This window comes from Empidonax traillii, unplaced genomic scaffold, assembly GCF_003031625.1.
Source record: "Empidonax traillii isolate 1590-97213 ecotype Southwest subspecies unplaced genomic scaffold, ASM303162v1 scaffold975:size500420, whole genome shotgun sequence".
NCBI classification, from domain to species: domain Eukaryota; kingdom Metazoa; phylum Chordata; class Aves; order Passeriformes; family Tyrannidae; genus Empidonax; species Empidonax traillii.
Genome location: NW_020956168.1, coordinates 137,669 through 163,925, shown reverse-complemented (window position 1 = coordinate 163,925; position 26,257 = coordinate 137,669).

Below are 26,257 nucleotides of genomic sequence, written 5' to 3'. Positions count from 1 at the left end.
TGTAGGCTTGAAAGGGAGTTTAAAAGACAACCATGCCTAGAAAAGGTTCTCATACTTCTTTACCAATCAAGAGGGAGAGAGTGGAGGAAATGAAAAGCTGAGCCTTGTTTGAGGCAACAGGATTTGACATATGACTGGAAAAGATTTGCTATTTCAGATTACAAATTCTACAACCCAGGTCTTTGCTTTGTAGCTTGACATTGATTGTGAAAACACAGCAAGAAATGATCCAGAGCCAAAGCTCAGGGAGGCCTGGGTTTGTTCCAGCTGGTTTCTGCAAAGCACATCACCCAGCTTAGGAACATCTCCCACTGCAGCCTGGTGAGCTCCCTGGGCAGAGCCAAAAGGGCAACAGGCACCTCTAGAGGTCTGAGCTGCCCAAATCCCACCCACCCTCAGGGGGAGCTGGGCAATTTGAGCAGAACTAAACTGATCTCCTCATCCTGGCAGGGTGATGAGGTGGCCAGACAAAAATTGCTTTGCTCAGGGTCACGTAAGAAATCTGCAGCAGGGCAGAGGCCAAGCTTTTGGGGACAGCCTTGTGTACAAGATGCTAATGATGTGCTTCCCAAGGAGTGCATCACCCTTCTTTTTTCATCCCATCAGCAACACTGAAACCAGCACGGCACAATAAACTCTCTGATTTTTTTTTTTCTTTCTCTCTTTCTTCTTTCGTTTTTTTCACACTGATGTGAGCCTCACACCTCCCACTTCACCCTCTGAAACCAGCTCTGATTCATAGCTCAGCTTTGATAAGGAACAAATGATGCAGCCCTCGCGTGTTCTCAGTGCTAGAGGTGGCAGCTCAAATCACCAAAGCCCTCAGGAGCCCCGAGACAGCGATCCTGGGACATTCCACATCCACTCCAGGGCTGCTGCGTGGAATTTTCACACAAAGGGGCGTCCCCTGCAGATCAGGCTTTCCATCAGGCACAGTGGGGAGCAGGAAATCCTTCAGAACTGCTGCACACGGATGCCTGAGTGAAGCTATTTCTCAGCGCCCTCAAGGAAGTTCTGAGTTCTAGAGTAGCAAATTCTAGAGTAAAATAAAGGAAAATATCCAAGCCAGCTGTAATTGTCTGCACCTAAAGAGATGAGAGATTCCCACGAGCAAGCACTTGTGTTTTCTAACACACATGAAGTCCTAAAACAGCCCTTTCCAGGATTATTTTTGCTCTTTATGCTCTTCAGGAGATCATCTGATCTATTCCCAAGCTCCAAGACGTGGTTGTTTTACCCCCCTCCAAACAAACCCAAACCAAAACCTTTCTGATTCTGAGTCAGGCAGGAGGAGCAGCAGCCCAGAGCAAGGTCTGTGTCCACACTGCAGTTGGCAGGGAGACATAAATACACAGATATCTCTGAGGGTGTCAGCAACACCTTTTTGGGGCTGCCCAGCCAAGGGACGAGGAGCAACAGCCATAAACTGAAACACAGCAAGTTTTGGGTGGGATGGCGCTGGGAGCAGTCAATCCCTTCCCTAAAGCAGCTGGTGTTCAGGGCTGAAAGGAGAAGGGCATCTCTCTAATTCCCCCACCTACAGGAACATCAGCCTGGTGCTTTTCTGGCTCCCAGAGTTTGTGCTCCCCACCCTCTGCCCCGGCACAGGGCAAACCACCCATCCAAACAACCTGTTGGGAAATGACACACAGAGCCACCCCCAAAGCAAACCTGACAGTGACAGAAATCAAACCCAGACCTCAAATGATTCACGAGGAGGAAACAGGATTAAGAATATCACTGAACGCCGAGCACGTAGATCGCATGACTGGCCCTGGGAGCTGCCAGTGAGAGACAGCAGGGAAGCCTGGGGTTATCAGTCAGGGAAGAAAAAACAGCATAAACATTTGTTCCATGTTCCCTCTGGAGCCTCAGACAGGCTTCTCTTCCCTGTCCTGCAGAGAAGCCATGACATGTTGCCCCAAAGGCTGTGCTCCCTCTTTGTCGAGATTGCCAAAGCAAAGTAGGTTTTTAAGGAGTTCTTACCATCAGATTTTTAGTGGCCTCCCTTTGTCCTGACAGAAGCAAAACTAAGGACTGAAGGAGACGTGTAACAAGAATTCAGTGATGCTTCCCACGACCTACATTCACCATTCATAGAACTGGGTTTCATTCACAATTCCTGTGACTGTTGACATGAATTCAGATTAAACCCATTTTCTGAGAACATCTCTTTTGCACACTAAGGTGAGTCCTAGAAGGGCATCTTGGATCTCACACTCTGTGTGCTCAGTTCATCTCAGACAGGAATATCAGTGGCTGGAAAAGCCACACCGAGCCAAGTTGTGTGTCCACCTCAGCAGAGCAAACCAGGCACTCCAACAACCTCTCACACTCAGATATTGGCCCAGGCTTGCCAAAACCCAACCACCAGCATTTTTTTGCAAGCTAAGGGCTCGAAGCAGGTGCTAGGTATTCTACTATCAGATCAGATCATCTGCCACAAACCACCCTTCTGCTTCTACCTGATTCATTTAGAGCGTGAACCTGGACGCTGTTACCGAGGCCGGAATTTAAACCCTCTCTGAGTCACAAGGAAAGTCAAACCCCCACTGCCTGGTGCCTCCTGAGGCACATTCATGTTGAGAGCACTCTCAGAGCACGTTTGCCCCCAGAGTTTCGAGGAGAACACAGGACTCAGCAGCTTTGGCAGCACCCCCATGCCTGTGTTACCCCGAGAGCTGTGATGTGGAACTGCAGAGGAGTGAACAGCAGCCCTGCACTGAGCTGGCAGTGAACACAACAGTTCCCTCTGCTTCATTCAGCATTTGCTTTCCTGTGGCCTCCCTCCAACATCTGGGAAACCCCCCTTGAGGCTGCAGTTGGTTCTGGAAGCTCAGGACGTTTACTTTTCCCAGGACACACGAGGCACGGGAGGTGAGACAGCTCTGTCTGCCTGCAGGACCACCCCCAGCTCTCCTCTTCAGCCAGAAGTTTAATTCTCTGCTTGGTCTGGGGGAAAGGACTCAGTTAGGAAGTTTAGGGGAGAAGGGGAATAGGAAAAGCTTTGTGCCATGCTCACTATCCTCCCTGAACATCCTTCCATTTTCCAAACTGGTGTCATTAAAAAGAAGCCACAACAGCAAGTTCAGTGACATGTTTCTCTGCCTCTGTATAATTAGAGAGATAAGGGCCTGATATCACGAAGCAAACCAGCAAAACAGCGCCTACCTTAAGCAGAACACTACAGCTCATTTTTGGGGTGTGGCAAGATGTGATCTGCACTTTTCTGCTTGTCAGTGGAGAGATTTCAGCAGCCACATTCAGAAGGACACCCAGACATGTGTCAGCCTTTGGAGGCAGAGGTGGACATCAATATTTGAGTGCTCTGACTCTCCTGTCCAAGGCAAACAGTGACCTGACTGCAAAACCCAGCTCTGATTTACAGCCCAGCACAATCCCAGCAAGAGCCCCTGATTGATAGCTATCATTGTGGCCCAAAACTCCACCAAAAAAAGGGGCAGGGAAGCACAAGAAAAGGCTGCAATTTAGGTAAAACCAAAAAGCTCCATACTTTTTCAGTCCCTATTTACAAATTTGTCCTTAACAGGTTGGGATTAGTTGGGTGAAACTGCCACCTGCTGGTCCAATCCCTGGCAGTTGCCGTGAATTAAACAGGAAAAAAAACACAAAAATAATTCAGAGACTACACCGTTTCCCCCCCTCAATCCTGTGTTTTACATCCAGCAAATCAAAATTCTGGAGAGGGAGCTGCGCAGCAACAGACCCAGCCAAACGTGGAATAGTTAAAATAAAATAATAAAAAAAAAAGGCCCTTTAAAATAGAGAGCAGATGTTCAGGATTCCCTCAGCACCAGCCACAGGAGGAACAGCAGAGGCAAAGAAATCTGAGAAAAACGCTCAAACCAGACATTTATGTTTAAAACACAGCACTCGCTGCTCTCTGACCACCTCTGCTGCATATTTGGGAATTCTCCCTCTCTTCTCCCTTGCAGTGCAGAGGGATAAAGGTGTTTTCTCTCACAAAAAGCATTTGATTAACACAGACTTCTCTGGAAAAGCAGGGCCTTTCCTTCTGGAGGACTCAGCTGTGAAAACTCTCTGCTTTTCTCTTCCAGTGACTGGAACTCTCACTGGGTGACCTTTTATTGTGCTTAATAAAGGTACAGAAACCAGCTCTAATTGAACTTGATGATTCTGGTGCGAGAACCACCGAAAGCATTTAATTTCCCATTTAATTGTCTCCTTTGTTCACCTGTCAGTGGCTTTGCACACTCTGCAGTTATTTATTTTCCACGCAATTTCACCTCTGAAGGCACTTTGAGCCAGGGAAAGACTCATGATGCAAGTCAGGGAGCCTGGCCTCAGGAATCCTCACCTGCAGCGTGAGGTGAGGCTGCCAACAGTTCATTCAGCTCCTGCTCTCCTCTGCAATGTAACTTGTCCCTGTCCGACCCAGCACCTCCAAAAATCTCATTAATTCAACGGCCACATGCTCAGTGGGAGATTCTTTTTTGCTGTTTAAAGTGTTATTTTATCTGAATAAAGAGGCAAAGGCAGCCAGGAATGTGCATTTCTGAGTGTGGTTCCTGCACAACAGTAAAACGAACTGGTAATTTTGGAAAAATTAACCAAGGCCACTGTGGAAAAAAAAAAAACAAACCTACAACAAAGGTTCTGGGAGCTGCATTTCCCCCCTGAGAACTACCAGGTATTTCCTACTCATCTATTTATCCTGAGTGTTTCTGTGCATCCCCAGCCTGGCAGAGGGCCAGGCAAGGGGTGGTTTTGATTCATGAATGGAAATAAAGTCAAGATGGTTGCTCAGAGAGAATTTGGGGATTTCCCCTCACACCGTCAGTCTGTGAAACGCTGAATAAGCAAAAAAAAAAAAACCACCAATAAAACAAAACTGTAACAAACCTGCTTTAAATGATTTCATTTTTCCCTCCCATTAGAAAACGTCATTTTAAGAGGGAAAACCCAAATTGCAGAATTTCCCTCCTTGTGTCTTTGAGTGCTCAGACTTACAGGGATATCAGAAAATGAAGAGAAATGACAGTGCCCAGGTCAGAACTGGAAATCACTTCTCTATGCATTAAAATTCAGGTGTTGGGGTTTTATTTTCATGCACTTCCATGTCCTGATGTCACTGAAAAGCTCCAACATCCAATGCAACCCCCAGATATCCCCTGGCATAAAAAAATTCTCATTAATCCTCTCTGGGTGATGGTGTGAACCGCCCACTTTAGCACTACTTGTGACTGCAGTTGTAACCATCTGGGAGACCTGAACCCAAATATTAAGAGTTGATTACAGTTGTTTTTTGGGTCCTTTTCTTTCCAGCTTACACAGGGCCAGGTGATTTCCAAAGGAGGAATTTTAAGCTGCTTTTCTGTTTGCAGAAGGGCGGAATTTTCATACGGGACAGAGCAAACTGGGGTTTGGATTACACATTAAACAGTGTTAAAATCATTTATTCCTTTACAATTGCAGAGAGGGCACAAAGCCTGGGGTTCCTTTGGAGTTCAAGTGCATCACAAACGCAGGCACGCCGTGGCCAGGTGAATAAATTCAATTTTCAGGGAGAAGCTGCCAACACTGAGTTGAGAACCACGGGAAACACTCGGCTGTACATCACCTACATGATGGATATCATCTACATTATCCATGCCTGGCCGTGGTGGGAAAACATCACCTTAAAACTGCGCTTGGAAAAGGGGAAAAATTCACCGGGGGGCTTGACAGGCGGCAAAAGAAACCTCGTGTGTTTGTACCGAGGTTTAATTTGGATTAATTTACCCGCAGCCAGGAGCACAAAATAACCTCTTGGAGGCAGGAGGTCGGGGCACAGATATCTGCCCTCTGCTCGAGGCTCTCCCCGGATTTGCATGCAGTTTTCTGCCCCGATAACATCACAGGGAAAAAAACAAAACAAAACAAAACAAAACAAAACAAAAGGGATCAGCCGGGGTGCTGTTTCGATTGCGAGTTGCTGCAGGGAGGGAAAGGTGGACTTTCCCAGCTCAAACATCTCGGGGGTGTAAAGAACGTGATGACTCAATCGAGGGCTCCGATGTTTGCCCCGAGTTTTGGAGGAGGCAAAGGAAAACGTCAGAAACAAACACACGGCTGGGCTGAGGGAGGAAAACGTTCAGCCCCCAGTGAGGCTTTAAGAGCACAAAATGAGTCCTGCCCTGTCAGGAAACCACTGGACTTTTTGATGGTATATATATATATATATATATATATATATATATATAAAAGAGGCAACTCAAATAAAGAAAATAAAGCCAAACAAACCCTCAAACCCAACACATCCAACCAAACCCCAGTCCACAGGGCCACAGAAAATAATTATTTCAGAGCTTTGACAAGAACATTCATTATCTTAACAGAGCAGAATCTTGGACTTAACCCAGGCTGCGCTGGAAGCAGAGCAAGGCAGGACACAACAGGTTTTATGGGGACCTCTGCATTTTTCTGACTTGGGACCTGTTTTTATGGGGACCATCCCATTTTCCTGACCCCTTGCACTTGGCCCCAGGCACGAGCAGCCCCACGAAGTGCAGCTCAGTGCTGTTGACTGAGAAAACAACCACTCATCCCACGGGAAGGGCAAGGTTTGCTCAACCTCAGAGCAGCAAACTGGAAACTCTCTGAGAGGAGTGGGTGAAACCCTGAGCAGGTTAAAATGCCTCTCGTGGTACTTCATTGCCAGGTCTAAGGTGCCAAGAATTTTCCTTTTTTGTGTGTGTGTGTGTTTTTGAGTTTTTGTTTGTCTGGGTTTTTTTCCCCCTTTCCAACTGTTCTGGTTTATTTAATTTTTGGCATTTAACATCTATCATGAAGAACCAGCACCTGGAATCAAGTGGGTAAGGGTATTTCTCGGATTAATTCAGAAAGGCCAGCCCCAGAGACTCAAACTGCAGGGAAGTACCTGCAGACATGAGCCTGAGAGGGTTTGAGGTTCGAGGACAGACTACAAATATCAAAACACTGAGGTTTATTTAATGCTGTTAATCTCAAGCCAGTCCAAGGATCAGATTTGGGATTTTTGAGCATCAAAGCTGGTGTTTGTGTAGAGGAGATGGATACACCCCTCTACCAAATAAACCACATGGAATCCTGTCCCTGGCATCCACAGGCTCCCACTCTGAGACTGCTTTCCTGCCATCCCTGACACTTTATATATATTATTTGTTGGGTTCTGGGTTATAATTGCCCTGAAATACCAGCAGTGCTGTGGGATGCCATGCCCAGCAGACAAGCCTGTGACACCTGAGGGGCACCAGAGCTCAGTGAGAACAAAAAACCAACCCCAAAACCCCAAACATATCCCATCTCTATCCCACAGAAACACAGTTTTCAGCAGGTAATTCATGCAGCACATCTGGGTTCAGGTGAATCCACCAAGGATGCCTCTGTCCTGGCTGTAAATGGAATTACATGACCAGCTGAGAAGTCTGTGTTTAACTTAGCTGAGTTTAGGGCAGATGAAACTCAAGTACAGGGAGCAGAGACCTCACCCCCCTTTCCCTGCAGCCCAGCAGCACCCCCAGGAATGCAGAGCATCCCACAATTCAGAACAGTTCTTAAGGTTAAAGATCTGCCACGCTGAGCAGCAGCAGGTTTGGAATGAAGCAGTTTGATGGTATCACGAGCACTGGTTTATTTGTCTTGGAGATCCTGTGCTTCAGCATGAGCCATGCAAACTGAAACCCTCCTCACCTACAGGGAGTTTTTTTCCTCGTGCAGTGAGGACTCAGGGGATGTTTTTTTTCAAGAGAGAAAGATTTTCCACCCTGTCATTTCGGATAGTTTGGTTCTTCTCGTGAATTGCTTTAGTACATGCAAGCAGCAAGAGGGTAAAATAATACATCTGGGGTAGAAAAAGATGCAGAAGGACTGAGGAACAATCCCAGTGTTTCCAGGGGGTCGCTGCTCTCCACAGAGAACAAGTCTGTTCTTGCTTTGCACAGGTGTAAACCCTGTACCAGGTACTTGCTCCTCCTTCAGCTCTGACTTTCTGTTCTGGAATTACTGGAATGATAACAGAGAACCTGCATATTTAATCTGTCAATTGGCATTTCTCTCACTGGGTAAATATTTAATTCTTTTCTTTTTTTCCTTTTTTTTTTTTTTTTTTAAGCAAGATCTCCTCATGTGAGGAGATCTTAACCCTGGATAAAGAGGAGAGAATTCCAGGCAACACCTGTGTTTTTGCATTTTCTCATTTCCCTACCCAAACTCACCCTCAGCCAGTTACACATACCAAAAAACTGCATCATCTTTCCCCTCTGCTCCTTGATAAGTGTGGTTTTTTTGGGGAACATGATGCTGTTTTCTGCAGGAAAACACTGGCTCAGTTGGGACAGCAGCTAAAGCATAAGGAAGTGGTGCTGAATTCACCCAGCAGAGAAGGATCAGGTGCAGGTTTGTGCTGATGGAGAAATCAGGTCGGACTGCACAAGACATGGACTGATTTATGCTAACGAAACACGAACTCCCAACCAGGGGGAATATGTTGGCACTTTCATGGGAACTTGCTGCTCCAGGGGAAAAAAAAAAAAAAAAAAAAAAAAAAGAAAAAAAAGAAAAATCCACGTGGCAAAAAACCAACCCAAACAATCCCCAGGTTGGACTGCTTTGGTCAGAGAGGCTGCTCCTCAAAGGCTGACACAGCAAGCGTTTATTTATTCATGGCTCATGCAAATGGCAGGAGCTGCAGCAAGAATAATCCTGAGCAAATCTCTCCTATCGGCAATAAATACATTTCTATCAAATACAAGAGTAGCAATTCAGCCTCAGTGAGATCCCTGATACATCCCCTGTCTTATTGTGATGTTTCTCCCTCAGTTTTATGCCTAAGCTTAATAAAACATAAAGGCTTGGCTATTAAAGCTGTGTCACAACAGAGCTGGGCACACAAAACTCAGAGATTAGTTTATTCCACCACAAAGGAACTTAATGCCACTGAACACATTTCTTAGCCCTGCTGATTAACAAGGAGTACTTCCTTATTTTTAGGCAAACACCAGCTGTCACAATTACTAAAGAAAGCCAAAAAGCAATGCTATACACAACATTGAACAAATAAAATAGTTCAGTAAGCTTGGAAGCTTTACAGAGTTGTTTTTCAGGGTGCTGCTCTTATCCAGTGTGTTATTATCCAGAGATCAGCATATAAATGCCTGGGTCAAATTTCAGAATTAAGGGTTAACTTGGGATAGCATGAACTTGATTACTGACCATAGGAGTGGGGTTGTTGTTTTTTTTTTCATATTTCCTCTCAGGCCAGCCAGAATCCTATTAAATTCCTGCCTTCCCTTCCTACAGGAAATTTTTTATTTATTGTTGGTTTTTGCTTTTTTTTAAAATTCAAAATTAATCCTCCCTTTGCAAAGCAACCCCTTCAGGTCGAGGATGAGGGATAATAATATTTTTACTCGTTTTTTCAGGCAATAATATTACACACAGCGACAACAATGCAGCATCTCTGACCTTCCCCACTCCTGGCTGTGAACACCCAGTAATAATTCACTATATCCACAGAAATTCATGCTCAGGGCAGGATTTTTTTGGGTGTATCTCAAGAAAATGGCTCTAGGCAGCCCCCCACCCAACCCCACACAGAATAAACAGCATTTTTACGGCTGTATAAAATCACTTCTGCCTTTCTTTGTGCAGCCATGGTGGGACTGCATTAACTGCCCTCAGTGGGAGTCGTTTCCCTGATGCTGAAAGAATTTGGATGAAGGCCACTGGGAGTGAAATATAATCTGGGTGTATGGGAAAAAGGGCCTGAAACTTGACCCCAGATTAGAAACCATTGTTGTTTGTGACTTTCAATATATTTGTTCAGAAGGGTAAAATGGATTTGGGGCCTTTGTTTTCTTATCCCAACTCATGTATTACTTTAATTATTAACCCTAAACAAGCAAATTTTGAATGTTTTTAACAGTTAATAGGGGAGCATTTGCAATTTGGCCCATCTTAATTCTGGTCTCTGATTAATGGGCTGCCCCTCTCTCCCTCTCTCCAGACTCCCTGACATGCAGATATTAAGGAACATTCCTTACGGGGAGTTTTTTGGTTTGAGATGAGAGGCTTGTTGAGGATTTGGTTGCAGAAGCATAAATATCTAGCAAATATCTCCCTAAGTGACATCCTTCACTAGATCACCATCAAGTTTGAGATTAGGCAGAAAATGAAAACAGATTATTAATAAACATTGTACAACCGCCTCAACCGAAGCAGAACAAGAATGAGGAGGAAGGGCTTGCAAATAAAAGAACTGCATGGAAATAATCTGAAAATTTAGGGCTCTGGGGGCTCAACTTGCCCACCTTTGTTCAGGTGCAACAACTCAAAATTCAACAGGAGCAAGGAAAGCTCTTGGAGCAGCAGATCCCACATGCTGGTGTCTGTCAGGGGCAGGGATGAAAAGGTGAGGGAGACAATGTTGTGAAAGAGCTGGAGAAAGGCGGTGTTTTGCCTGGCTCCGGGCCATGACATTGTGTTTCAATCACATGCAGCACAGAAACGATCCCTTAAAAGACCAACTGCAAACAGAGAGCTCTGCTCAAGCACCCAGTCCCCAAAAGAACACGTGTTTGTGGCTCTGGCTCGGGGACAATAAAGCATTTAACCCTAACTGAGCATCCTCAAACCCAGCCTGCCCTCTGCTGAACCAGGAAAAGGCCTCTATTTTAGTGAGATGGGTCTAAAGCAAATTCCCACCCATAACAATCCCTGTGAGCTGCAGGGGGACAAAAGGGGACAAAAGCACGAATGCCAGGGGAGTTCTATCAGAAATGTAGGGATGGTAAAATAAAAGGAGGAATTGCTTTGATATTTACAGAAAAACACTAAAAAGACATCCAGAGTGAGAGTCAGAAGTCCTGGTGTTCTACAATACTCTCCTTTAAATGCCACCTTCCCACAAGTCCTTTGAGATTAATAATTTCACCTGAGCATCCCCCTGGACTGTTCTTTTTGGAAGTTCTCTGCCCCTTCCACCACCTTTTCCTTGCAGCTCATGAACTGTCAGCCAGTTCAGTATTCACAAATATTGGAGTCACTGATTTCACAGGCAGGGAAAAGCAATAAAAGTTGCATTTCTGCCATATTCCTGCACATTTTAACACTTGGAACACGGGGAAAGCCTCAAACATCACCCTCAGAAAAATCAGATTTACTTCAACATGAGGTTTCAACACCCTCTCCTGTGTTCCCCCTTCCTCTTGGTACCTGAGGTGGTTTTTTTTGCTGCCTTCGCTCTGATTCCCAGCACCATCTAGTGACAGAACCCGGGATGCAAGGACGTTTCACATTGCTCCCTCTCGATTTTTCTCGCCCTGGTTTTGGTTTTGACTTGTCACAAATTGAAAGGATGATGGAAAAAAAAAAAATTGCACACCAATAAATTATCGTTGAGTGAAACAGTGAGCATTGAGATCAACCCCCTGTCTTGGTCCCCTGGTTGCACCAGGAATGCTGAAGTCCCTACTCGTTAGGACAGGTCTAAATGCTTTATTAAACCCGAGAATTTTTTTCATTAAACAAGTTCTTGAAATTCAATGTCACTATTGCAAAAATATTTTAAAATGTTTCCTAAAAGCCAGCCCTGGTTTTTTGTGTTTTCCATGTGTTTTCCGGTCTCCTTCAACCAAAATAACTGCCCAGAAATTCCCAAAACAGTTTAGGCAGCCTAAATCTGCATCTAACAGGGAACAGAAAGTGCTGAGCTCTGCTTGGAAATCCTTTCCCCCTGCAGCTACAGTTGGATTGCTGGCACTCCCACCATCTGAAGGTTATTTGTATGAAAAAATGAACCATCTGTGCATTTCAGAGCAATATTTTTAATATTTACAACATTAAAATTCATTTTAGAGCTACTCAGTGTACACACAAATGGATGTGGATCATTTTTTTTCCCCCTCCTGTGCCAAATTCCGCTGCATAAATGTCTGGTTTTTTGTTTTACAAGCAACACCCCCCGTGGGTTCAGTTCACAGAGTCTCTGTCTGCAGCCAGTCCAGCCTGAGGCACAACAACCCCCAGCTCCTCAGTCATCACTTATTTCTGAACCCAAGAGCTAAATGTACTTTGCTTCTGAAGTGATGAAGGAATAAAAAAAAAACAATGCCAAGAGCAAACATCCAGGAGCCCCGTTCTCAGCAGGTGTGAAACTCTGTACAACCCTCTCAAAATTAAACAAGAACACAGCCCAAAGGCTGGGCCAAACAAACCATCTTTAAACCTCTTTGCTCCCTCCCTAGTTTCCAAAAACAATTTTTGCTTGGCCCACTAAATAAATTAAAAATAATAATAATAATAATTTTAAAAAGCACCTTTTCGAAATCCATCTGACAAAGAAACTTTCTCACTGAAAAATTGGTTGAAGTGAGAAGCACCCAAAGCAAGAATCATCCCAGTGTTCCATAATAAATAGATTTAGCCCTTTTGTCCCTCTGTGCCTGTTGGGCCTCTAGATTTTAAACTTCTGCCTTCCATTTGATGGATATTTGTGCAGGCACTGACCAGTGGAAAAAAACCTCTGCCTGAAAAAAGGGGTTACCCCATGCCTGGCTAGTTATTTGGGAAGCTGAGGGGTGCTGCACGTTGTTTGGGATTAGGTGATCAATCCCATCATGGATTTGTCAAGTCAATGAAATAGAAACACGACGCAGTGACAGCTCAGCTGTGCCCATGGGAGGTCAGTGTTGCTTCACAGAACAGCTCAGTTCAGATAACAAACACCTCCCAGCCACTTCCATGGCAGCTCAGAGTTTCCCTCCTCACTTTCCTTTCCAGAAGCACTCCAAAAATCAGGCCCACGGCCACATTTTTCTGCGTGGAGGCTGAAGCTTCTCAGAGCTGCACTGGGAGAAAAACCAAACCCCACCTCCAGGTGCAGCAGGGCATCAAAAACGGGCATGTTAGTGTGGTTCCTTCGCCCCAGATCACCTGCAATTCCTCAAAGATGAGGAATGAATGTCATCAACAATTCCCTGCATCTGATCCCTCCATGCAGCGGGGTTGGAAGGTGATGGCAAGCAGCAGAACCAGCTTTACTTCGAGGCCTGAAGAGGTAAAAGCAGCCTGGAAAATGTCTTGATTCGTATCTGAAGGACACTGAATCAAACAGCCCGACAGGAGAGAGAGATTTCATCACGGTGGAGTGTTTCAGGTAGGTAAATACAGCCTGAACATGCCAGCCCTGCCATCGCTGAATCCAAGGAAAACACTCAGAGGTAACCACGGAGCATCACTGCAGATGAGTCAGGCACAGGCAGTTCTTGGAAATGAAAAAGTATAAATCACTCAAAAAGCGGCAACGACATTGTCATCTACCCCTCTTTGGGGTGAAGGGGGTGGAGAGGGAGCTGGGGGGGCTCAGCCTGGAGAAAAGGAGGCTCAGGAGGGACCTTCTTGTTCTCCCCAACTCCCTGACAGGAGAGGGGAGCCAGGGGGGGGTCGGGCTCTGCTCCCAGGGAACAGGGACAGGATAAGAGGGAACAGCCTCAAGTTGTGCCAGGAGAGGTTCAGGCTGGATATCAGCAAGAAATTCTTCATGGGAAGAGTGGTTAACCACTGGAATGGACTTACCAGGAAAGTGGTGGAGCCACCATCCCTGGAAGTGTTCAGTAAGTGACTGGGCATGGCACTCAGTGCTCTGGCCTAGTTGACAAGGTGGAAATCAGTCAGAGGTTGGATTTGATGACCTTGGAGGTATTTTCCTACCTCAGTGGTTCTGTGACTCATCAGAGCTGTGACCCACTTCTACTGTCCAGCCTTCACTGGGTATTTTCATCCTCCACAGAGAGGATGGTTCTGCAGACCTCAGACTGTTTCACAAGCCCTGGTGCCTTCAGCCCTCAGACCCGTGGGCTGTGGGTGGGGAATCGCAGCAGCCTGTACAAAACAAGGGCCATGGCTTCTTCAGGACACAGATAAACCCCGCTGGAATTAGGCAAATCAAGAGGAATCCTTTAGATACCCTCCCTTCTCAGGGAGGATGGTCAGGGTGAGGGAAATCACAGGTGAGGTGACATCCTACAGCACCCCTAAATGAAGGTGGAATCATTTGGAAGGCACAACATACGCAAACTGATCTTGTCCATGTCCCATGTTCTGCTTCTGTCACCTAAAGGGACAGCAGAGCACGAGTGGTTGCTGAGAGAAAATCACCACCGCTGAGTGAAAACACACCATCCTGCACCCACCAAATCCAAACACTTCAAAGGCACAGGAAAGCAGGACAGCAGGACCAGGGCAGGCATTCCAAGGAGGTTAGAATGACTAAGGGAAGCCAGTCTTGTCTTGGAACAGTTTTGTGCTGCACAAGAGGTACGTGGAGTTCATATCTCACCCAGCCTGGGAGCTGCCAGGGTTCACTTGCTCAGCACTGACATCTGTCCTCAGAGCTGTTTCCCTCTGAAGCACCAGCCCCAGGACACTGCCAGCAGTCACCCCACATCACCCCATGCCCTGTCTCTGCGTGGATAACGAGGCAGAATGTTTACTGTGAAAGTGTGTGGCGAAACACGTCCCAGCCCCGTGTCCCTGCCAGCACGGGCTCAGCGGCACATCCCAATTACAGCAGCGTTTAAGCTTCCCATTGAGGGCATGCAAATGGAGCCTGCACAGCAGAGAACTTCCCAGGAGAGACACTCAGGAGGAGAACCCCTGCATGTTCTGAATTTTATTCAGCCTTTTAAATTACCAGTCACCCATTTGGTTCGGGTCCTATTTACACGGGACGGTGTTCAGCTTTAAAGGGAATTCTGTGCGTAATTCTCTTTAAGGATGAGCTTTAAAATACCTCTTGGTGTTTTGTTTGTAATCCAATCAGACACTGAAAGCATGAGCAGGGGAAAGCCTTATCCCTGCTTCCTACACCAGTGCAAATCCCACCACCTCCTAATCCCTCCCTATGCAAAAGAGAATATTAATAAAGGAAAACCTTTGCAACAAAGGGTTTCACGGTCAGGTGGGTGAACAGTTGGCAGAGTAACAGCATCCAAAGGGAAAGGCAGACAAACACCCAGCCCAGCACATGCCCCTGCAGTGGGTGTGTGCAGGGGAACATGTAGCAACAAGGGATGAAGGAAGCTGGAGAGCATTCCCCCTCCATCCAGAGAGAGAAAAGCAGCTCAACCCACTGCCAGCACAACCTGAATGTTTGCATGGAGAGAGAGAGAGAGCCCTGCAGAGCTGCCCATCAGGACTGGGCTGGACAGGAATGGCTGTAATTACAGTTATTCACTGGGAGCTCCCAGGTGCTCACGGCCCTCTCTGCTGAAAATGCTGCAGCAGAAATCAGAATTCCTGAATCAGTCTATCAGTAATCACATCAGCGAAAAAAAATTCCCCCCCAACACAAAGGCCTGGCATGAAGTGTTTCTTACAGTGCAAACCTGTCTTTCCTAAAGGCTCAGACAGCTCTGTTTCCACCCAAACCTGTGTTCTGAGCTCACCCCCTTCCCCAGGTGGTCACTGAAGCCCCTCACCCAAATGTTCACACTCATATCCTCATTTCTTACAACTTCAATGCCTGAAATTGCCTCCCTTTCTCAGAACAGATAGTTTAAAAACAGAACTCGCTAAAACCATGGAAGATAATGAATATGTTCCACATCCCTGGGTAGAAAATCCCTTTCCCAGCCCAGGTTTCACTGGGCAATAAGTTAAAGAGTTCTGCCCAGAGCTATGGGAATCCAGAGGTACCAACTGGAGCAGTATCTACAAATCCTAGAAACTCATATTTGGGATCTCTCTGCTTGCTGCTCATGCTGAAACCTGCCCTACCTTGATGGATATACAAGAGGACATGATGCAGCGTTATTAGAGGGTCCAAAATTCAAAATTGCTATTGAGCAGACAGAGGTGAAGCTGTAAATGGACAGCTCATACCCAGCAGTGCTTGTTTACATCACAAAGACTCATAAGAGCTATTTGAAATTAGAGTAACAAAGGATTCACTTCAAATATCAGGCACCTTTGGAGGCTGGAAGCAGGAGAACCTCGAGGTTCCCAGTCAAACAAAGCCTCGGAGATCATTTCTTGTGGTGGCCACTTTCCAAGGTTTTTGTTGCTAGCCTTGAAAATCTGCTTCTCTTCTCATGTTTGGTCCTTTCTGCACCAAAAAAAAACCAGGCTAATTCCTATTTCACTGTGAATGTAATCACAGATTATGAACAAGCAGTGAAAACCATTCAACATATGGGAGTATGGAAGGGAACAGAAAGATGAGAAGCCTCTGCTGTGATTTACTGCCCCGTAAATGCAATGACTCACAGCAGCAATTTCCTGTTTGCACTTGGCCAAATTCTCCCACCTATGCAAGTGTTGAGGAGTTCCTTAGCTGGTGCCTCATCCTGCTGATTGGCACAGTACCATTTACAGAATAACAGCGTTTCCTGTCACTCAGGGATGGATCCTGGCTCCAGCCTGACCTGCACTCACATAATCAACGAGGAAAAGTGGGTGAAACGAAAGGAAAATATTTACCAAAACAGAGCAGGATGTGTCCCTAGCTAAAAATAGACACTCCTTGTGGCTGCCTCAGTATCAGAAAGGCAGATAACCTTTTAACTTCTGAAATACCCTTTAACAAGTCCCTTCCCCTTAAGCAAACAGGTTACATTTCACTAAGGAATAAACTGGAATATTGGCTCGCTGTGTCTTTAATCCCTGGGCACGACCTGCAGAGCCCTGGGGATTCCACACAGGGCTGTGGATGCACCAGCCCTGTCCATTCATTTCTTTTTTTTCCAGCTCCAAATGCAGTTCCATTACTAGACAGTCAATGTGTGGGGCAGGGAGCCAGGTAACAGCCCTCCCAGTGCCTCTGCAATGCAGATCAGTTCCTGATTCTCTGCTTGTTCTACAAGCATCAAATCTCCTTTGATCAATACCTGAATAATCCTTTCAACATCCCTGAGCCTGCAGTTATCACTCCCAGTGCAGAGAGAGCAGGAGGCAGAGGACTGGGCAGGCTGGAGAGAGGAGTCACTGCCCAGTTTAAACTAAAACACAGATTTAATATTGCCCTTCTAAATTTGCCCCAGAAAGTCTGGCTACTCTCTGCTCAGGCTGATCCATAAGGAGATATTGCTTGGGAGGAAAGCTGGAATGCTTTCCAGGGCACAGCCAAGGAAGAAGATGCATTTGATAAGCATTGTAATCTTTTTCCCAAACTAGATACTTATCTACCTATCTGCTTGTCGAGCTGAAACGGCAGAGCCCACAAGATGGTACAAAGAAATCTGTCTCCCAGGGACATGAGAAGGGAGTTTAAATCTAATCCTGAGGTCTCCTTGTGACAGGGAAACAGGCTCCCTACAAGAAGTGTCCCCATTTGTCACGGTTTTAACCCCACAGGAATAAAACACCCCACAGTCACCAGCTCACATGCCCTGGTGGGGTGGGGAGGAGAGCTGTGAAAAGGCAAAAAAGTTGTGGGTCGTGATAAGAATAGTTTAATAATTGAAATAAAGTAAATAATAAAAGTGAAAATAACAAATAGTAATGGAAATGAGAGAGAGAGATAAATAAACCCCAATTAAAGCAAGTGAAGCACAATACAGTGTCTCAGCACCCACTGCCCAGCCAGTCCCTCACAGCTTCTTCTGCCCCTCCTCATTGAAAACTCCCTGATTTAGGGCAAACTCTACTTGTTTGCACAATCCTGTCACCTCCTCTGAGTCAGAGGTTCCTTTTCCCTGCACGTGCATTTTGCAGTAAACCAACCAGGGTTTAACTTTTCTGCTCGGTGCATACAGAAAAACACTTTCCAACCTGTAGTTAAGCTTTTCCTGGGAAAAGTAATTTCTTCATCAGCTGCTCGGGATTGTTAGGAAAGAGGGTGGAGCCTTCCCAGGCTGAACCATACCTGAGTATAAAGAGCAAGGGAAGAACTGCAGCCAAGAAACTCTCAAAAGCTGCTTCCAGTGGCTGCTGGGATTCCAAGGCTGGTTTTATTCTGCAGCTGCAAGAACTTGCCGCTCGAAGGAGAAGAGGGAGGCTGGACCCAGCTCCCAGTGGCTAATTAAATACAATTACCATGGTCTCAATGTGAAACTGGATTGATTTTTATTTATTTTTTTTTAAACATAACTGAAAAGGGTTTTTTTTTTCCCCTCCACTCTTGTTTTTTAATCTTTTTCTGCACACCCAGTGGAAATGTTGCAGACGGTCTGCGTGAGCCCTGAGCTACTGGTCAACCAAAACATGGGTGAACATGAAATCTGTGGCTACAGCCCAGGCCAGGGATCTCCACTGCCTGGAGAAACTGCCAGTCCCAAAAGCTGTTTCCAGCAGAGCCCATCGTTGCCAGATTCTGGATTAACTGAGCTGAATGTCGCGAGCCCCGAGCTCTGCCCTCCTCCCTCCCATAAACCCCTGGAGATGTCTGCTGCTGCTGCTGGTAAGAGACAAACCTTTATTCCCCTTCTCTGCTTTCTGCTGCTCTTGCAACTTGAGAAGGCATGGTGGCTGGTGGTTCCTCTGGTGCCAGCACAGAGCTCCTGTGTCAATAGAATCAAAGATGTTCAGCACCTTCTCCTGCTCAGTCCTGGTGGGATTTTGTTGTGTTCTGCTGCTGGAGCCAGAAATTACCCTGTTTTGGAGGGGATGCTCAATATTCCATCGTTTCTGCTCACCTGTAGCACTTTGCTGCTCATTTACATTTTGAATTGCCAGTTCAGTTCTGAATCTAACAGCAAGGTAAAAGATATGACCTTCTGAGAGATTGATTAGCTTTTCAAAGTCACATGAAAGTGTTCTTTTTTGGTGAATCGTTGCCTTTGTAGAGTTCTTCAGTTTCTAGGATGCACCTGGGGGCATGCAACCTCATCCATCATAAGGCATTTTTTACTGGGAAATCTTGTAAGATATAACATGTATAACAATATATTAGCAACTTTGAGAAAGCTTTCCAGGGAGGCCTTTGAAATACTCTACAAATAGTAAATAATTCATTGTCAAAACACCAGTCTGAAAAAAAACCCTCTCCATTTCTAGTACAGTCTGAGAAATAAACTCTGTTTTTTGAGGTCTCTGGGCTTTAATTATTCAGTGGTAGGTTAAACACTGAGAAATGCCAGAAATCTTAGCACAGAACAACAATCCCATATGTGTTCCAAAGGCACCATTTGCTGCTCAGGATTCAGAGGCTCCTGCTGAAGGGGTGTCAGCTCTCAGTGCCCGGGGCAGGGAAGGGAAACAATATCACGCAACTAGAAACCACATCTTGTGTGGCTGGTTTCCATGCCAATGCTGCCTCCTCGGAGGCATCCCGAGCCCGGGGAGCTGCATTGCTCCCATCTCTCGAGCTCCCAGGGTTCTCCTGTCCAGGATTTAGCCGGAGTCCAGCAGCTGCTGCAGAGCACACGCACGGATTTGGGTCGGGAATATCAGTACAGGTTTACACGGCGCTGACTCCTCCAGCAGCAGGATCTGCCCACCCTGTACACCTTTCTGCTGTGTAAACATAAGTGTGTTTAATCACAAATTCTGCTTTCCCTGCACCGGGAAGAGAAGCTTCTCCCTGCTCCAGGCAGCGTTGCTGCTGGATGACTCCCTGCTCAGTGTCCCACGCTCTGATTCCCAGCGCTCGGGCTCCTGTGGAACAGCAGCTTTCTCTTTATGTGCTAACCAAGTGGGAAGACCCTGATCTAACGCACTAAAACAGCAGTTTTGTAGTGTTGCTGAATGCATTCTGCACGAAGAAGATTATTCTCAAGTGGGGGGGACACACGACACGGACACCAACAACGGTGTTACATAAAAGGTGTTTCAAAAGCAAATGCATTTAAGCTCCTAATCTGGGCAAGTCTTTCAAGTTCGGGGATACAAGTACAAGATGCAAAAAGACCTAACACAAACAATCACGGAGCAGCTTGTTTTGACAAAGACCAGCTTGTTTGGACAACGAGATATATCCCCAAACAACTATTTCATTCGAGCACAGATAATCAATCGCTGTTTCCCTTCGCATCGCACTACCCTGAGTTCCAAACACCCCAAGAACCACTGGAGAAAGCCATGGGACAGAGCATCACTGCCTTAGTTCTGAAACCATTGTGTTCCTTATTGTTCCACTGATAAGAGCATAACAAACCACAGGGCAGGCAACTGCAAAGCCAGGCTCACCACAACACACGAAAATTAGAACGTGACTAAGAGGGGCAGAGATCTAAACTCTGCTGACACATTCCCCCCCAAAAAAGCAAGCACGTGTTCTAGGTCGCTGTGGCATCCTTGAGCTTAAGGGCACAAAAGAAAAAAAAATGAGAAGGAATTTATTAAAGGAATTTTTAAGCAGAGAGGAGGCCAGAGTTGTTTCCCACAACTGATGATGAGCGTTGGAATCACAGGTGGTCCCTCAGGGCCACCTCATCCTCCCACTCTTCTATAAAAGCTCACAGGATTGTGTTACTTTAAGCATCGTGTTATGACTTTTCCAGACTCTGAACTTAGCTCTGATCCCCCTCAGAAGCGCTACATGGGTGTGAGAGTGAAGATGCCGGTGCGGGAGTTACTGAGGAAAATTCGGCTTTCCAAAGGCTTGGACCCTGCTCACAGCAAGGTGAGGACTCTCTGGGTTTAGAAATCCTATCCTGGTGCACACACATCACACTCCCAGTGTCCTGGAGAGGTTGCACCTACAGCTGCTGCCTCTTCCACCCACCAAATCAATGCTTTTGATGGAGGTGGAGAATATACCAAATTTTGAACAGGATGAGGGCCTGTGATAGGAGCAGTTCTGAGGGACTGACAGCAAGAACCACTCATGCCACAGATCATGGAATCAGGCCCAAAGATGGCCCAAGAACCAGTGACAATATTGCTCCAGCAACCCAGGTTTCTAAACAACCTGATAAAACAGCCCAGGGAGGTCGTGGACTCCCAGATACCTGGTTTGATGTAAAGAGCTTTAGAAGGCTGCCATGAATTACCCACTCATGGAAATCTATTCCTCTGCAGAATCTGTGCTGAGCAGAATAGGCGGCACAGCAGACAGCTGACTTTGGTCACGTTACAATGTTTGCCGCTGTTTCATCTGCTCTTGTGCTTAAACATCTCAAACTGAGTTGGGCGGTTTTGTCTCCTCAGGAAACCCCATCAGTGAAGATGGTAACCAAAGGATCCTCGGGAAAAACAGGTTTGGAAACTCCTTTCTGGGTAACAGAGCCTCCTTTTCCAGTAGGACTATCAGTGATGGATACCCAAAGAGCCAAAACACTTCTCTCCCTTGATGCGTGGAATCACAGAATCAGTTAGGTTGGAAAAGACCTCTGAGGTCGAGTCCAACCTGAGGTTCCCAGCTCCCCTTAAACCACAGGATGCACATTAGTTGTGCATCACCACCATGCACACGTTATCTAGCTGTTATCTGGGGCAGAACTTCTGATGGGAATATCTTCCCAGTGTATCTCCCCCCTCCCTCATCAGCTCTAAAACAACTCGTTTCTTCCTTTCTTTCCGTCAGAGAAGAGAAGAGCTCACCCTTATACAGAGAAACAGCTTAGACAGGTATGCATAACACCTTCAGCCCTGCTCTGCCAGCCTCCTGGGGCAGAATTCCTGTTATATCACCGAACAGGACACTTCATGTCTGATTTCCCTCCCCCCCTCTTCCGCCCTCCCCGGTTTTGTTGCCGTTTCAGAGCAAGCAGAGCGTTGGGCAAACCCTGAAAGGCTTGGAGGACCTTGATATCCTGGTGGAGGTGCTGCAGGAGGACCTGAACAAGAGCCAGAAGAAGGAGGAGTCTCTGTGGCCCGTGCCAGCTGGGCTTGGGCAGGGCTTCTCCAGGGATCTGCAGAGCTCCCGGTGGGAACCCGCAGGGAGCAAGGAGAGGCAGCACAGCCCCACCAGGCTGCACCCAGGCTGCTGTTCCAAAGATTTCAACCCAACGCTGAGGGGAGGGGCAGAGAGTTCTTTTCGTGGCCACCAGAAAAACGGGCAGCAGCCCAGCTCACCTGGGACGTCCCCAAGGACGAGGGAGAAGGAGAGCGGCTGGTGGATACAGGGGGCACACGCAGGCTCCCGGGAGGATTTCCCCAGGAATGCTTCCCAGAACGCACCTGCACACTTCAAACCCTCGGAGATGCTCCTGGGAGCTCACACCCGCTCTGCAGACGCTGAGGGACATCTGAAGCTGGCCCCAAGTTCTTTCACCCAGCAGGATCTCTCTGCCATCTCCTTCTTCCAGTTCCAGCTGCACAGGGAAGAGAGCCTGCTGAGGAATATCCCAGCGGATAAACTGCTTGCTCCTGATGAAAATGGCAACAGGTCTCCGAATTTTTTTACTGAAATACGTTGATGTGTACAGGAAATTTATTGGCAGGAGCAAAAAAAAAAAAAAAATCCTGGCAGGCAAAATCAGCAACTCCATTATTAATATAGGGACTAAAGAAATGCTCAAATACCCCAAGATTCTGGCATTTGCCACCCTGAAGGTTTCATGCTTTAAAATACATTCTCCTTGTAAAATTCTGAGTATTTTAACCACTGTTTTACCTTCTGATTGTTCCAAACTGAGTTCTATTCCAGGCTGCTGCACAAGGCTGTTGCTCAGGGAAGAAGAGCTCTGACTTATGCCCTGGCACAGAGATTTGCATCCCTGAATAAGATCGATGAGAAGGACGCAGAGAAAAGGGTAGGGATGATAAATTTCCAGGAATAAGGTCATTTTCTGTCTCATCTTTCAAACCTCAGTCAAGCTCCAAGCATCCTTTGGGATGGGGTATCCTGGAAAAGAAGGGAAAACAGGAACAGTGAGGGAGCGATGGAGCAAATATTAGCACAACTCCCAACTCCCCACCTCGTTCTCTAAGAAGCATCATATTTTTAAAACCATTTTTTGCCCTTCACACCAGCTTTCTCCCCTTCTCCCCTTCCCAGACTGCCTTACATCTTGCTGCAGAGAAGAACCAGCACCTGATGGTGAGTGACCTGATATCCCTGGGGGCCAATGTCAATGAACAGGACAGCTGTGGCAAAACTCCACTCCACCTGTGTGCACAGAACGGATATTTGAGGGTCTTAGAGGTGAGTTTTTGTGGTTTAGCTTTGCTTACAGAGGGAGGAGGGGGAGGAGGGAGTATTCTGGCACTGCCAGAGGTCAGGGATTACCTGGCTGTTCTTCGTTTCAGGTTTTGAAACACTGCAAAAACAATGGGGTGCGTGTGGAAGTCGATCTGCCCGACCACTACGGTGAGAGGAAAAGCTTAAGCACACAGAGCTCTCCAGGGAGGGGCTCAGGCACTGGATTTGACGTTCCCATGGTCTGTTCTGTCCAGGTTTAACCCCTCTGCACTGTGCTGCTCTGGCCCACACCACCCTGGTGACAGAATGCCAAAAAACTGCCCCAGACACCGACACGGGGAGGTTCCTCAGGCTCCGCAAGGACCAGATCCTGGAGGGAATTCAGTGCCTGCTGCAGATGGGAGGACAGGCTGAGCTGCAGGTGAGGCCACAGCAGGCTGTTCATCTGGCCTTGGGTTTCCTCCCCCTTCTGCCATCACAGGTCCTGCTGTTATTTGCAGGCACTGAATCCCTGTCAGATCCCCACGACCTGTTTGAAGCTGGAGGAGAACACGGAGCTGATGTGTTTGCTTCGCTCCCACACACCCCAGGGACACCCCAGCCTTCACCAGGTACCTGTTGGTTCCTGGGATCCAGACCAGGAAACTAAACACAGTGCTGGAAGCCAAACCATCCTGGCAATACAGCAGATGATGCTCCCAGCCTTGTCCTGCCTTGCACGGGGCAGAAAATCCCCTTTATCACGGCAAAAGCACTGCCCAAGCTCTCTTATCACACTTTTATCCCATCCCAGCTCTAGGGGCTGTTCTATTTGTATGTATATAATCAAACATTGCCTTCTCTTGCTAAATTTTTGGTGCAGGAAACAAGGCACCAACACTGAAAAGCAGAGCTTTGAGTGCTTCACAGAGGACAGAGTTTCTAAAGTGAAATTCTGCTCTGTAATGCAACACCTGGCAGAGATTCTGGGACTCTTGTCCAAGATTAAGCAAATATTCAGCTCGTTTGTCTTTTCTAGGGTCTTTTTTGGCTCTGTCAGATAACAGTTCCCACCAGTGTGCATGTAGAGAGGCCAATAATATAAAAACATTATTATATAGACATTATATATGCGTGTATTATATTTATATATACATATTATATACACAATATATAATAAATATAACCAATTATAAATAATATAATACACAATGAAATAACATAGAAACATATATTAACATTTATATTAATTGTAGGAATAATTATTAATTTTATAATAATGTAATTACTATATGATGGTATATTAATTATATTATAAAAATATAATAATAATCAATGAGAATACAGACTAAAATTCACATTTCAAGTCATTGAGGCACTATCTTCTTTACAGCTGTGCACTTCAGGAGAGAAAACACAGCAGGGAAAAAACAAAATCTGTTCAATAATAACTGGAAATTTACTGTTCTGGTTTCTTCATCTGCACAGACTTACAGCCTGCTGGATGCTCCAAGAGGAATTCCCAGTCCCCCATCACCAGAGAACTTCCCTGAGCTTTGTTCCATGGCACCCTTGGACCTCTTTGACGTCATCCTTCAAGGTAGTTCTGCACAGAACCTCTTTTCCTTGGAAATCTCCTTCCTCCTCCGAAGCCAGGCAGGAAATAGGGGCATTAGAGGGAACACGGGAGGGTCATCTGTTGCTTCATTGCCTTCCAGGGAAATGCTGCTGACTCCCATCACCTGCATCCCATGGTCCAGCTGCCTGCTGAGGAACAACCAGAGCACAGGCAGGAAAAGTCTTCAAATGTCTTACAGCTTGAAGTGACTGTTGGGAACTGTCTCATCTGCACCCAGAATTTGAAAGCAAACTGAGAAACTGGGGGGGAAATCCTCTCAGCAGGATCAGGAATTCAGTGTTAGATGCTCCAGGGAACGAATGTGTCTTGATCTCCTCACAAAGCTGAGCTCTTGTGCTTCTCTCCTGAAGTCTGAGTTGTGGCTCTTCTGCTGGCTGATGGGTTTTTTTTTTTTATGTGGGTGCCTTGTTTAAGATAAAGACCTCTTTGTTTTTAGCCATCCAGGGCCTAGTCTTGAGGGTACCAGTGTAAGATTAGTCTCTGCACTCTGAGTTTAATGTTCAGAGGTGCTGAAAGTCTCAGGCAATCTGTCATTTTAAACATGAGCTCTGGGAATTTGGAGCCTGATGAGCAGCATTTACTACTTTCTGCAGTCTGGCTCTGAATTTGTCCAAGAGCTGTCACTCTTTAAGGCAGTCCTATTGGAAAACCCCTCCAAACTAAAACCTACACACTCTTACTGAGCAGGTGTGTTTTTTTTCAACAAAAATCAAGCTTTTTATTTATGCAATCAGAATTTGTACCAATAACGGATTGTAGGTGAAGTCTGGGACAAAATACTTTGAATTGGTTCCTTTCACGCTGGGTGATCCAACAGAGGGCTTTACCTTTACAAAAATGTAAATTTATAACAATATTTCTCAAGGATCACTCTCCATACAAAGCAAATTTGCAAGTTAGAAGGATAACAAGGAGCTTAAATTATCCTGTGCTGACAGAAAATCAAGTTATTCAGCAGCATTCCTATAAATTAACGAACTTAAAAGAATTATTTCTTCCCGGACTTCCCATCACTTAATTTTAACTTCTGATTGTGAGTCAGCTGGTTTCTATGAAACTTCCCTGTTTGCTACATATGGAGCAATGTACTTTTACAGAACCTAAACCCAAAAAAACCCAACTGATCCAGCACTGGCTCACCCGTGGAACCACTGCAGGATCCAGTGTTAAGTACTCAGCATGTTTGGGGAATAATTTTTTTAATGAAAACCCTTAGCATTTTCTTCCTGTTAGAAAGGTTACTTTCGTGCCATTGGGTATCCTTTAGTGTTAAGCTCCAAGAGCTAGGTTGTGAATGAGCTTTTGCTGACAAATGGCAGTGTTTAAGTTAATTCCAGTGGGATTTGGGTCATATCCTATGATTCTGATGCCCTGAACAGTTCTCTTTTTTTCTGCTTCCTCTAGTCTGAACGAGACATGATACTTCAGAATCTGTCAGTATTTCATTAGAAATATAGAGAGAATTTGTTATTCAGGTGATGAGTTGCATAACCCCATGGAATGGTCATCCATCTCCTTCCATAACCGTCCCTCGTGTTTTAATCCTGTGAAGCCTTTTCTTGTTTTCCTTTTTGTCCTGGGTTTTACTTGGAAACACAAATATTTTCCTCTCTGAT